This window comes from Onychomys torridus, chromosome X (genome assembly GCF_903995425.1).
Source record: "Onychomys torridus chromosome X, mOncTor1.1, whole genome shotgun sequence".
Classification (NCBI taxonomy): domain Eukaryota; kingdom Metazoa; phylum Chordata; class Mammalia; order Rodentia; family Cricetidae; genus Onychomys; species Onychomys torridus.
This window is the reverse complement of record NC_050466.1, coordinates 92,259,928-92,272,234: the sequence shown is the minus strand read 5'-3', so window position 1 is coordinate 92,272,234 and position 12,307 is coordinate 92,259,928. Positions and strand designations below refer to the sequence as shown.

The window sequence follows — 12,307 nt, the reverse complement described above, 5'->3', positions numbered from 1 at the left end:
AAAAGAAATAATTCTGAAAAAGAAAAAGAAAGAAAAAAATACACAGTATGTCCCAGCACTCAGGAGGCAGAGAGGTAGGGGAATCTCTGAGTTCAAGGCCAGCCTGAACCTTGTCTCGAAAGAACACTGCTCCCAGCACCACCACCACCACGACAGAAAAGATAGAAAGAAATAATCCTGGCACTGTCTTTGCTGTGTAAATCTTTCATTGCCCAAGTGGCCAGGCGGAATCTCTAGTCTCTGTTTATATTTATTGTTCAAAGTGTAACCTGGGGCCAGGACCTAAATAAAAGAGGTTTTAAGGATGACAGAGGATGTAGAATGCTTAAGCCTAAGGTGTATATAAGTTAGTAAAATCAAGGGGGGGCCCTCTGAACGTTAGCCAGAGTTAGATGAGCGCTATTAAAGAGGTTTTTCCATTATTAATCTTTTTTTTATTTTTTTTAAGATTTATTTATTTAATATGTATACAGAAGAGGGCGCCAGATCTCATTACAGATGGTTGTGAGCCACCATGTGGTTGCTGGGAATGGAACTCAGGACCTCTGGAAGAACAGCCAGGGCTCTTAACCTCTGAGCCATCTCTCCAGCCCTCCATTATTAATCTTTAAGTGTGTGGAATGATTTCTCACTGGGAAAAGGGATATAACAAAATCAATAAGAAGAGGGTAATAGTAAGCTGATGATGATGGTGACTCATGCCTGTAATCCTAGCACCTGGGACGTGGAGGCAGCATATCAGGAGTCTGAAGTCATCTATGCTACATAGGGTTTAAGGCTAGCTTGGGTTACCTGAAACCCTGTCTCTAAACGAAGAAAATGACTCATAGATGAATATTTGACTTCCATTACATATAGTAATTTAAGAAAATGACTTTAGAAGAGTAAATATTGTTGATTTAACTTTTATAAAATCAGAGGTCCTGTGTGTAGTTATCCATGAAAGTAGTTAGGACAAACAAAGCTCACATGTTATACTTTAGAATTCTGGATGGCTTTGTTTTTTGTCCTTAATAGAATTGTGGGTCTTTTTTTCTTACATTACAAAGGCCTTATACGCATTTAGCTTGGTACTCAACACTGAGTACTCTGCTGCCACTGAGATGAGGTTTTATTATTGGTTGGCAGTGGTAGGTATCTTAACTCAGGGCTGGTCTTGGGTGGATTTAGGTACATAAACCTGTTCCCTAAAGCAGAGTTTGTTGTAAGATTTTAGGGTTTTTGCATCTGACTCTTCAGTGGAGCAATCTTAACAGAAGTGGAGTGTAAAAAAGATTCTTGCAGGACTTAGAAGCTGGGGAACTTCGTTTAGAAAAGAGCTGGCCTGGAGCATGGCAGAAGAAAGCTGTGGAAATAAGCTCTTTTTTTGTTTGTTTGTTTGTTTCCAGAGAAGGGAACTGCCAACTCGGCAAGTGCAGGCATTTTACAGACTCCAGGTTATATTTAACGTTTATTTCCCTGTTAGGTCATGTCCACATTCCTTCTCCACATTATAATAATGGGGAGTGGCAGCAGCTGCTCATGGCTGCACAGATCTTGATCTAGTAAATAGCAGCTTTAGTTTCCCTAATAAAGGGGGAGCTCAAACTCTTAAGGTATATGCCCCCCCACACCAGTTCAGCTGGGCACCAGACTTTCTGCACCTATCGGGAGAGCTTTCAGTCAGGTTTCCTGGCCACTGGTAGACTAGAGCACTGGTGGTGTTTGGCTGTTGGTAGGTGGTGGGGGACACTGTTCAACTTGAGCCCTAGGAATCTGCTTCTTGGCCTTCCTGAGGTTTACGTTGAGGATGTTTTGGTCTCATGAAGACACAAGAAACCTAGCAGTTTTAGCTGGTGCTAATGACAGGTTAACAGCCTAGGTTGTGAGTCATTGCTGAATTGCTAGATTTTTGCGTTCCTTTTTATGGTCAGCACTGGGAACTGTAAACGTAAGAAGCAGTAGGACAGCTCCTTAGAACTATGGTCTTTGGCTTTTCCTTTGACATCTTTCCTCCCAGGTATTCCATCAGTGAGGAGTCTTGGAGACTAGGAGACTAGCCTTTTTGTTGTTGGTTTTTGTTTTTGTTTTTGTTTTTGTTTTTGTTTTTTTAGACTGGGTTTCTCTGTGAAGCTTTGGAGCCTGTCCTGGAACTCACTCTGTAGCCCAGGCTAGCCTCGAACTCACAGAGATCCTCCCGAGTACTGGGATTAAAGGCGTGCACCACCACCGCCCAGGGAGACTAGCCACTTTTGTCAACCTGAGCAGCTGCTGTTTGTCACTACTCCATAACCGGCAAGAGGATGGAATTAGGAACAGAGGTGCTTTTTTTTCTTCAGAACCAAGAGTTTTGTGAATCACGTACTGTCACCTGATGATAACTAGTGAAGGGTTGGTTACCTTTTAGGGTCTCTGCTTATGTTCTTTTGAGATGGAGTTGCTAAGGCTGTCCTGGAGCTTTTTCAGCCCCTTTAGCTCCATGCTGGGGATAGCATCCTAGGTTGTATTGGGTTATTTTGGTCGGGGATATGGAATGTAGGGCCATAGACTTCCATGAATAGAGAGCTAGCCAAGGAGTCACATTTGTCTCCCATTTAAAGATAGGGCTAATGAAGCCTCCGAGGAAAGATTGGAATTAAATTAAGGTCTGAGTTAGAGTTCACATATATTTGACAATTTACTATAGTTACGTGATACCTCTACCTAATTTAACTTCTTATTTTGTCTTTCAGAGTTCCAGGAGTCAAATTTGATCTTATGCATGCTTGGCAAGCAGTCTACCCCTGATTTCAATCCTCTACCCTTTAGGGTTTTGTTTTGTTTTTTTTTTCCCCCCGACAGTCTTTCTTTGTAGCTCATGCTGGTCTCCTGCCTTGTCTCCAGAATGCTGGGATTACAGGCCTGTGCTGCTGGCCGCCACCCCGCAGCAGACATGCCAACAGAGGAGAGTGCTGGAGGAAAGTCCCGAGCCATGGTTACCTTTCAAGAGCTTTATTGAGGGAGGGAGGGAGGGAGGGAGAGACAGACAGACAGAGAGACAGAGAGAGACAGAGAAACAGATACCGTGCGGAGAGAAGAGAAGGGAAGGAGAGAGAGCCGAGAAGAGAAAAAGGAGGAGAGGAGAAAAAGGAACGCATAGAGGGCCTGCCCGCTTTTTAGGCTGGGACGCCATCACAGGCTGGTGACGTAATTAAGGACAGAATCCTTACAACCTTGCCTATCCAAAGTTAATTTTTTACACATTAAGAAAACAAGTATGAAAGAAGAGGCTTTTCTGGGAAGGAGTTTGGGGAACATAGAAGGGGGATGAGAAGGCAATGGGATAGTGTGATCAAAACATATTATATACATGCACTAAGTGTCAAGAGATAGATTTTTTTAAAAAACAAAAATGAGGGCCTGGAGAGATGGCTCAGTGGTTAAGAACACTGACTACTTTTCCAAAGGACCCAGGTTCAATTCCTAGCACCCACATGGTGTCTCACAACTGTCTGTAACTCCAGCTCTGGGGGATTCAATACCCTCACAGAGACGTATATGCATAGAAGACGCCAATGCATATAAAATAAAAATAATTTTTTAAAGCAAAAATGGGTATGGTAATGTGGCAAGCCACAAGAATATGAAATAGAAGCCCAGCTGTATATTGTAAGCTATACCTTGATGAGGCCAAGGGTCATTGGAGTGAGAAAGCCAATCAGCAAGGTCTATTGGTGTTTTGAGGCTTAATATTAAGTTGTGTCTTGCTATGAATTCCTTGTGCTCATAATTCTAAAGTGTGTATGTGTGTGAGTCTCCATTTCAAAGCACCTGGACAGTCACTTAGACAGAACCTTCTGCCTCTGAGCTCCAGGCCCCCTGTTTAGCATTTGTTTTGGGTATCTGCCATTTGAAAATACCCTTGTTGAGCTACTTCCTAAGAGAGTCAACCCCAAACAAAGCCTTAAAAGACAAGCAAGGAACAGACAGCTACCAGGCCGTCTGTTAGACCCAGAAAAACCCCAAACTAAGATAAAATGTCCCTTCTGAGATAACCTGTCTCACAGGCCAAATGTCTGCCCACTAGACGAACAAGCTTTGTTTCTTGTGCAAATCAAGCCTCCCCCTTCCACTGCCCGACAGAACCTCTTGGAGCAAAGGGAGTTTCCTTTCAGCAGGTGTTTCAAGCTATAATGCAGATTGACTAGCTAGCAGTACTCTTACCCCACCCTGCCTTGTCAGGAAAATGGCCACAGAGGAAAAAGTGACAGTTTTAACTTTTAGTGACCTACAGACCTTCCCTACCCGATCACCTGTAAGTCTGTAGTTGATAGATTTGTAATGCCTTCACCTCACCACAGTAAGGATATATTTCTAGGACCTAAATTCCTTTTCTGATTTATCCCAACTGCTAAGTGACTCCACTCCTATCTCTCCCCTCTTGGGTTGCAAATAAAATTGCCCGGAAGCCTCTAGCAGGGACCCCTACCATCTTGTGCTGTATACAAAACATAAGGTGCTACTGTTTGGGATAAGATATATAGACCAGTCCTTGGAGAAGGGAGACAGAGAAGGATGGGAGATAAGGACTGAAGGATGAAGAATGAAGGGATTGAAGATGGGAGAGAATTAGTAATGGAGGGAACAGAGAGTTGAGGGAATGAAGAGTTGAATGAATAAAGAATGGAAGGATTGAAGAGTTGAGGGAACTAGGAATTGGGGATTGAAGGATTGAGGAATTAAAGATTAGAAGGAATTAAGAATTGAGAACAAGAAGAAAGGAACTAAGGAAATACAGAAATCTGAGAGAGTTGAACTAGTGACTGAATGATGGTGACTGAGGAATAAACAAACTGAACTAAAGAGCTCCGAGCAACTGGATTCATTCCCATGCCATTGGTAGTGTCTCTCCCGGGCCCCTGGATTTGTATAAATTTAAGGCTGCACCCTGAAATATTATACAAACTGGTAAGAGTACAAAAATACTGGTTTCAGTTATAAACATTAAATTTATTTAATTATTTATTTGTTGTGCCAGAGAGGAAACTAAGGTTTCCTCTGGAGACCATGGAGAGAGGGGCAGAGGAAGGGAAAAATGAAATCTGTGGTATGACTATGTAGAGGCCCAAGGAAGGAAAATCAAAGTAAAGTTGGATTTCAACCTTGACTATTCTGTCTGAACTTGTTTCTTGTTCCTATCTCCCGATGATGCTGTATGCTGCTTGTGATGAGATACATTGAGCCCTTTGATCCAGTGAGGTTATTAAAGAATGTAGCTTTGAAATCATGGTAAAATCTGGGTAAGTGATTCAGTGTCTCCACGGGGCTTGCTTAGCTAAAGAAAAGGGACAGGGAAGATGGTCTTACTAGGCACCAGACAGTTACTTCACATTTACCCATTATGGAAAAATACATTAAAATATTAAATCTACAGTAAAGATCCTAACCTTTTTTTTTTTTTTCACTTCCATTTTTTATAGATGGTAAAATTGGAAATTTTCCAAGATTTTAGTTACGGTAGCAGATTTGAATTCAAATCTGTCTACAGAAAAATTTGAGCCGGGCAATGGTGGTGCATGCCTTTAATCCCAGCACTCGGGAGACAGAGCCAGGAGGATCTCTGTGAGTTAAAAGCCAGCCTGTGCTACAGAGTGAGTTCCAGGAAAGGCGCCAAAGTCAACACGGAAAAACGCTATCTCAAAAAACCAAAAATAAATAAACAAATAAATGAATAAATAAATTTGAGTGCTCACTGAAAGATTTTTTTTAGCATTTTCAAAATCATTATGGCCGGGCTGTTGTGGCGCACACCTTTAATCCCAGCACTCGGGAGGCAGAGGCAGGCGAATCTTTGTGAGTTCGAGGCCAGCCTGGTCTCCAAAGCGAGTTCCAGGAAAGGCACAAAGCTACACAGAGAAACCCTGTCTCGAAAAACCAATAATAAGAAAAAATCATGATTACTTTGGGATTTGGTGGGTCATGGAGGCTCGGCTGGTCATGAACTGGACATATACCCCAGGAAGGTCTAAGACATGGCAGTCCTTCTGCCTCAGCCTCCTTATCCCTGGTAAGAGCATGAGCCATCAGGCTATTACAGTCTCTAAGATCATACTTTCCTGATGATGATAATTACCATGATATAAAATATGATTATATGCCGGGCAGTGGTAGTACAGGCCTTAAATCTCAGCACTTGGGAGGCAGAGGTAGGTGGATCTCTGAGTTCCAGACCAGCCTGCTCTACAGAGCAAGATCCAGGACAGGCACCTAAACCACACAGAGAAACCCTGTCTGAGGAAAAAAAAAACAAAGACAAAATATGATTATATATCAAATCACTTGGGATGCTTGTTGAACGTGCAGGTGCTGGGAAGCCAGAATTTTGTCACTGGTGAAGATAAACTTTTAAGACCTGCCCCATAGACTGTCCTACTCAAGATTCACCGGCACACCAGGATATCCATTTCCATGGACACCTTTGGGAGGCAGTTGGAAAGCCTTGGTAAGTTGTTGGCACGTTTGATGAGGTTTCTCATTTGGTAACAGAAGGAAGGTGGTCACCGTGTGGCATTGCAGCCTTCTTCAATAGATAGTAAGTACTTCCTGAGATTACTCTAGTTGGTAACCGTACCCTGCCCTTAGGGGACTTTCCTTTTTGTGAGGTAGGATAATGGCTAAATACTAAATATATAGTGTATCATTAATGTTTTTTTGGGGTTTCCACTTTATTTTATTTCTTTTTTTATTTTGTTTTTTCAAGACACTTTCTCTGTGTAACGTTGGCTCTCCTGGAACTCCCTCTGTAGCCAAGGCTGGCCTCAAACTCGCAGAGATCCACTTGCTTCTGTCTCCCGAGTGCTGGGATTAAAGGTATATGCCACTATCACCTAGCAGGATTTTCTCCTTGATGATATGAAAAATAACATTGAATGAAGTTAGCCAAGTAGAATGGCTGTAATCCCAGGCAGGTTGAGGTAGGAAGATGACCACCATAGACTACATAGCAAGATCCTGAACAAAGCAAAACGGTCACACCAACAACATGACTGAGTTAAACCATCCAGTACCTCGTGTTTTCCTCTCTTCTCACTGTTTTTTGTTTCTTTTTAAAGATTTGACAGGGTCCCGTAGCCCAGGTTAACCTGGAACTTTAGTTCAGCATGGCCTCAAAGTTGGCAATCCCTTGCTACCCCAGCCCACCTGAGTGCTGGGCTTACACGTATTCACCCTCCCATCTCTGCCACTGTTAACACCTGCCATTGCTTCTTTACAAAATGATGGCTGATCCAGCTGAGTGTGGGAAAATCATAGACACTGACAGACAACCTTTTTGTTGCTCCTCTTTTGGACTGATTATGAATGCCTTTTTTGTTTTTTTAAGTGGTTGCTGGGACTCAAACCCAGGATCTTAGACATACAAAACCATTGCTCTACCACTGAACTATATCTCTGGCTCTGAGGAAGATACCTTTGAAAAAATGTTGTAAAGTTTGCCACATGCTATCTGTGAATGACCTCAAAAGAGAAGAGGAGGGGACTCTCATCAGTGATAAAGGTAAGACAGTACATAAGGTAAGGAGGGAAATAAAGGCTGAATTTGACCTCACTTTTGGTTAGGGAAACTTTTAAAAATGCCATTTCTTTTTGAGGGGGTTGAGACAGGGTGTCGCTTTGGAGCCTTTCCTGGAAGTCACAATGTAGACAAGGCTAGCCTCGACCTCACAGAGATCTGCCTGCCTCTGCCTCCCAAGTGCTGGGATTAAAGGCCTGTGCCACCACCTGACAGATATGCCACTTTTTTCTAATTTGTATTTATTTATGCATTTTATGTAGGAGTGACATTTCTTTTTTATGTAAATATTTTTATTTTATAATTTAATTTTACACATCAGCCACAGATTGCCCTGTCCTCCCTCCTCCCATCCCCCAGCCTTCCCAGACCACCCCCTCCCATTTCCTCCTCCTCCAAGACAAGGTCTCCCTTGGCGATTCAGCCCAGCCTGATAGATTCAGTTGAGGCAGGTCCAGTCCCCTCCTCCCTGCACCAAGGCTGAGCAAAGAGTATCAGCATGGGCCCTAAGTTTCAAAAAGCTAGTTCATTCACCGAGGACAGGTCCCAGTCCCACTGTAGGGGGCCCTCCTAAATAGTTCAAGCTAATCGACTGTCTCACTTATCCACTTATCCAGAGGGCCTGGTCCAGTTGGGGGCTCCTCAGCTATTGGATCACAGTTCATGTATTTCCACTAGTTTGGCTATTTGTCCCTGTGCTTTTTCCAATCATGGTCTCTATCTCTTCAGCATATAATCCCTCCTCTCTCTCCCCGATTGGACTCCTGGAGCTCCAGGAATGCCGTTTCTTTCTTTCTTTCTTTCTTTTTTTTTTTTTTTTTTTTTTTTTGGAGCAGAGGATCGAACTCAGGGCCTTGTGCTTGCTAGGCAAGCGCTCTACCACTGAGCTAAATCCCCAACCCCTTGTTTTGTTTTTTAAGGATTTATTTATTTATTATGTATACAGGAGAGGGCGCCAGATCTCATTACAGATGATTGTGAGCCACCATGTGGGTGCTGGGAATTGAACCCAGGTCGTCTGGAAGAGCAGTCGATGCTCTTAACCTCTGAGCCATCTATCTCTCCAGCCTTCATGGAGGACTTTTAAAAGTCAGTTATTTATAAGTTTACAAAAGTGGTAACCTAGGGGTTTCTTGTTTGTTTTTGTTTTTTGTTTTTGTTTTTGAGGCAGTGTTGCACTATGTAGCCCTGGCTGGCCTGGAACTTGCTATGTGCTGATATTAAAGGTATTCACCTTCACACACAACCTTACCCGGCTCTTACAAAAATTTTAGAAATTCTTATAACATGTATGTACATGCACATGTAATATGTGATAACTGAGTTTTTATTGCTTGATACCACTTATTGAGCATCTAGTATAAGGCTTAAACATGGAAGTTCTCTTTTGAATTTTTAACAAAAACCAGAAGAGGTTTCTTTGTTTTTTGAGACAGGATGTCTCTACCTAACCCTGACTGTCTTGGAACTCATTATGTAGAACAGTTTGGCCTTGAACTCAAAAGATATCTGCCTGCCTCTCTACCTCTCTAGTGCTAAAATTGAAGGGTTGTGCCACTATGCCCAGTTTATGATTGGATTTTTTAAAAAAATGTATTCATTAGGCATACAGTGTTGTGCCTGCATGCATCCCTGCAGCTCAGAAGGGCACAGGTTTTCATTACAGATGGTTGTGAGAGCCACCATGTGGTTGCTGGGAATTGAACTCAGGACCTGGAAGAACAGTCGGTGCTCTTAACCTCTGAGCCATCTCTCCAGCCCTGGATTTTTATTAAAAAAAAAAAAAAGATTTATTTATTATGCATACAGTGTTGTGCCTGCATGTAAACCTGCAGCTCAGAAGGGCACTGAATTTCTTTACAGATGGTTTTTGAAGTACCATGTTGGTGCTGGGAATTGAACTCAGGACCTTTGGAAGAACAGCCAGTACTCTTTAACTTGTGAGCTGTCTCTTTAGCCCCTCATTATTGGATTTTTATGTGTTCAACAACGGTTCATTTGCTCAAGGCTCAAACAGGATTTCTTTGGAGATGGGTTTTATGCTAGGAAGCTGAGGTTGTGGCCTTGAAGGAGAGATTGTGGCCATGACCCCTTTCTATTTCCATCATGGGCTGCATTCTGCCTTGTGCTTTTTTCACGATCTATCTTCTTTGCCATAGGCTGAAGGGTGGAGGGCCAGTTGGCCATGAACTGAAACTTTTGAAACTGTGAGTCACAATGAATGTTTCCTCCTTCTAAGTTGTTTGTCTCTGGTATTTTGTCATAGAGATTGTAAGGTTACTAACCACAGTCAGCTTTCTAATTAATGGTAGAATTAGGACTTAAAAGCATAATTCACATTGCCATCACCCACCTCCAATGCTGATTATTCAACACAGGGCCTCATGTTAAGCATCGTGCTCTGTCTCTGAGCTTACACCCACAGCCAGTTTTTCCCCTGTTGTTCTGGAGACTATACCTAGGTCTTCACACCCATGCTAGGCCATAGTTCTGAGCCCAATTCATTACTCCCAGAATGCTGAAGGTAAAATGTATGGCCATGTGAATTCTTCACCACTATACCACACAGCCCTCTCATTTTCTTTAAATTTTTTTTAAAATTATTTTATGTGTATGGGTGTTTGGCCTGCAAGTATGTCCATACCACATGTATGTATGGTGGAGTCCAGAAGAAAGGGGTTCCTATAGAGAAATAAGTCATAAAAAGACCTTGTGAAACCTCATTGGTTTAAGATAGCCAAACTCATGGCAGTAGAATTTCCAAGACTGCATGACAATTTTTGGATTGTGAGGGGGAGGTGGTGGTTTTGGTTTGGTTTTTTTGAGACAGGGTTTCTCTGTGTAACAGCCTTGGCTATCCTGGAGCTCGATTTGTAGAGCATGCTGGCTTTGAACACACTGAGATCCACCTGTCTATGCCTACCAAGTGCTGGGATCAAAGGTGCACGCCACACAGCCCCCTGGCTATTTTTTGCATTCTTAAAAAAGTTAGCAGCCAAGCAGTGGTGGCGCACGCCTTTAATCCCAGCACTCGCAATGCAGTGCCAGGTGGGTCTCTGTGAGTTCAAGGCCAGCCTGGTCTGCAAAGCAAGATCCAGGACAGGTACCAAAACTACACAGAGAAACCATGTCTCAAAAACCAAAAAAAAAGTTAGCTATCTGTCTTTTCAGCGTTCGTTTGTGTGTTGTTTTGGTTGTGTGTTAGGAACAGGGTTTCAGTGCTGACCACACTGGCAGGTAGCTGCTGCTCTACCCTATCTCAGCCTCCTGACAGTATTTTGTAAAATCCTTTCACCCTGTCTCCAGAACTGAGTTTTCCTCACTATAATGTTTTGTGTGCGTGTATATGTGTCTATGTGGACACAGAAATCAGAGGTAAATCTAGAGTGACATCTTTGCCTTCTACCTCGTCTGAAACTGGATTTCTTTGTTACTTACCACCATATGTAGCTGGCCCTTCAGCTTCTGTCTCCTCCTATGGGGAATGGGATTATAGATGTACACAGTTACACAGTCAACTTGGGTCCTGGGGATTCAGACTCTAGTTCTCAGGTTTGCCTAGTAAGTGCTTTTTAGCTGACCTTCCCCAGCCCCATTTTGAATTTTTTTTAAAGATTTATTTATTTATTATGTATACAGCATGTATGACTGCAGGCAAGAAGAGGGCACCAGATCTCATTACAGATGGTTGCGAGCCACCATGTGGTTGCTGGGGATTGAACTCAGGACCTCTGGAAGATCTGTCAGTGCAATTAACCACTGAGCGATCTCTCCAACCCCCCATTTTGGATATTTGAGGCAGTCTATTTTGTGTGTGTTTGTGGGAGGTATTTTGAGACAGTTTTGCTGTATAGCCCTGGCTGTCCCAGAACTCAGGGTTTCTTTGTGTGGCTTTGCACCTTTCCTGGATCTCACTCTGTAGCCCAGGCTGGCCTCAAACTCACAGAGATCCACCTGCCTTTGCCTAACAAGTGCTGGGATTAATGACATTAGTTACTATGCCAGGCTCTATTTTTATTTATTTATTTATTTTTAAGGGTTTTTGTTTTGTTTTGTTTTGTTTTGTTTTTTTGTTTTTAGCTGAGGATTGAACCCAGGGCCTCGTGCTTGCTAGGCAAGTGGCTCTACCACTGAGCTAAATCCCCAACCTTAAGTTTTATTTTTTTAAAGACAATGTCTTACTGTTTAGGCTGGCCTTGACTCATCCTCTGCCAGGCCTCTTTCCCGTTCAAGAATTACAGGCATGCTCCATATTGCCCAGCTTTTTGTTATTTTCTAAGATTTATTTATGTGTATGAGTGTCTGCACACATGCATGCATGGTGCACACTGAGGACAGAAGATTGTATCCGATCCTTAGGAATTGGAGTTACAGATGGCTGTGGGGGCTGTGAATCAAACCCTGATCCTTTGGAAGAGGAGCCAGAGCCCATAACCAATGAGTCATGTCCAAGCTCCCATGTTTTATTACTTGTTTTGCTTTGTGGCAGGATCTTATTATGTAGCCAAGCTTGTTTGTAAATTGCAGATATTCCTGCCTTGTGCTCTCAGTGCATAAGTAATGGCTAGGCATGGACCACCACAGTCCATTTTCTGCTTTCTTTTCCTTTGAGTATATATTATAATTTTAGCGTTTCCTCCTTCCCTTTGTCCCCTTAGGTCTTATCAAATATCCCTCCTCCTCGCACTTTCCAATTCATGGCTCTTTCTTTAATTGGGATGGGTGTGGGTATGTGTGGGTGTGTTCCTAAACACAAGCTGCTCATGTATATTTTCCGGA

The 12,307-nt window shown here is 42.7% G+C and overlaps 1 long non-coding RNA gene across 5 annotated transcripts in view; it reads left to right on the top strand.

Annotated features, from left to right (window-relative positions):
• The window catches only part of LOC118574565, a 51,142-nt gene that overhangs the window by 10,226 nt on the left and 28,609 nt on the right, over positions 1-12,307 (top strand). For all 5 annotated transcript variants that reach the window (XR_004943738.1, XR_004943741.1, XR_004943739.1 and 2 more), the window contains exons 3-4: positions 6,322-6,460; positions 7,340-7,513. This is a non-coding gene — a long non-coding RNA (uncharacterized LOC118574565). The remainder of the gene's footprint in view (positions 1-6,321; positions 6,461-7,339; positions 7,514-12,307) is intronic.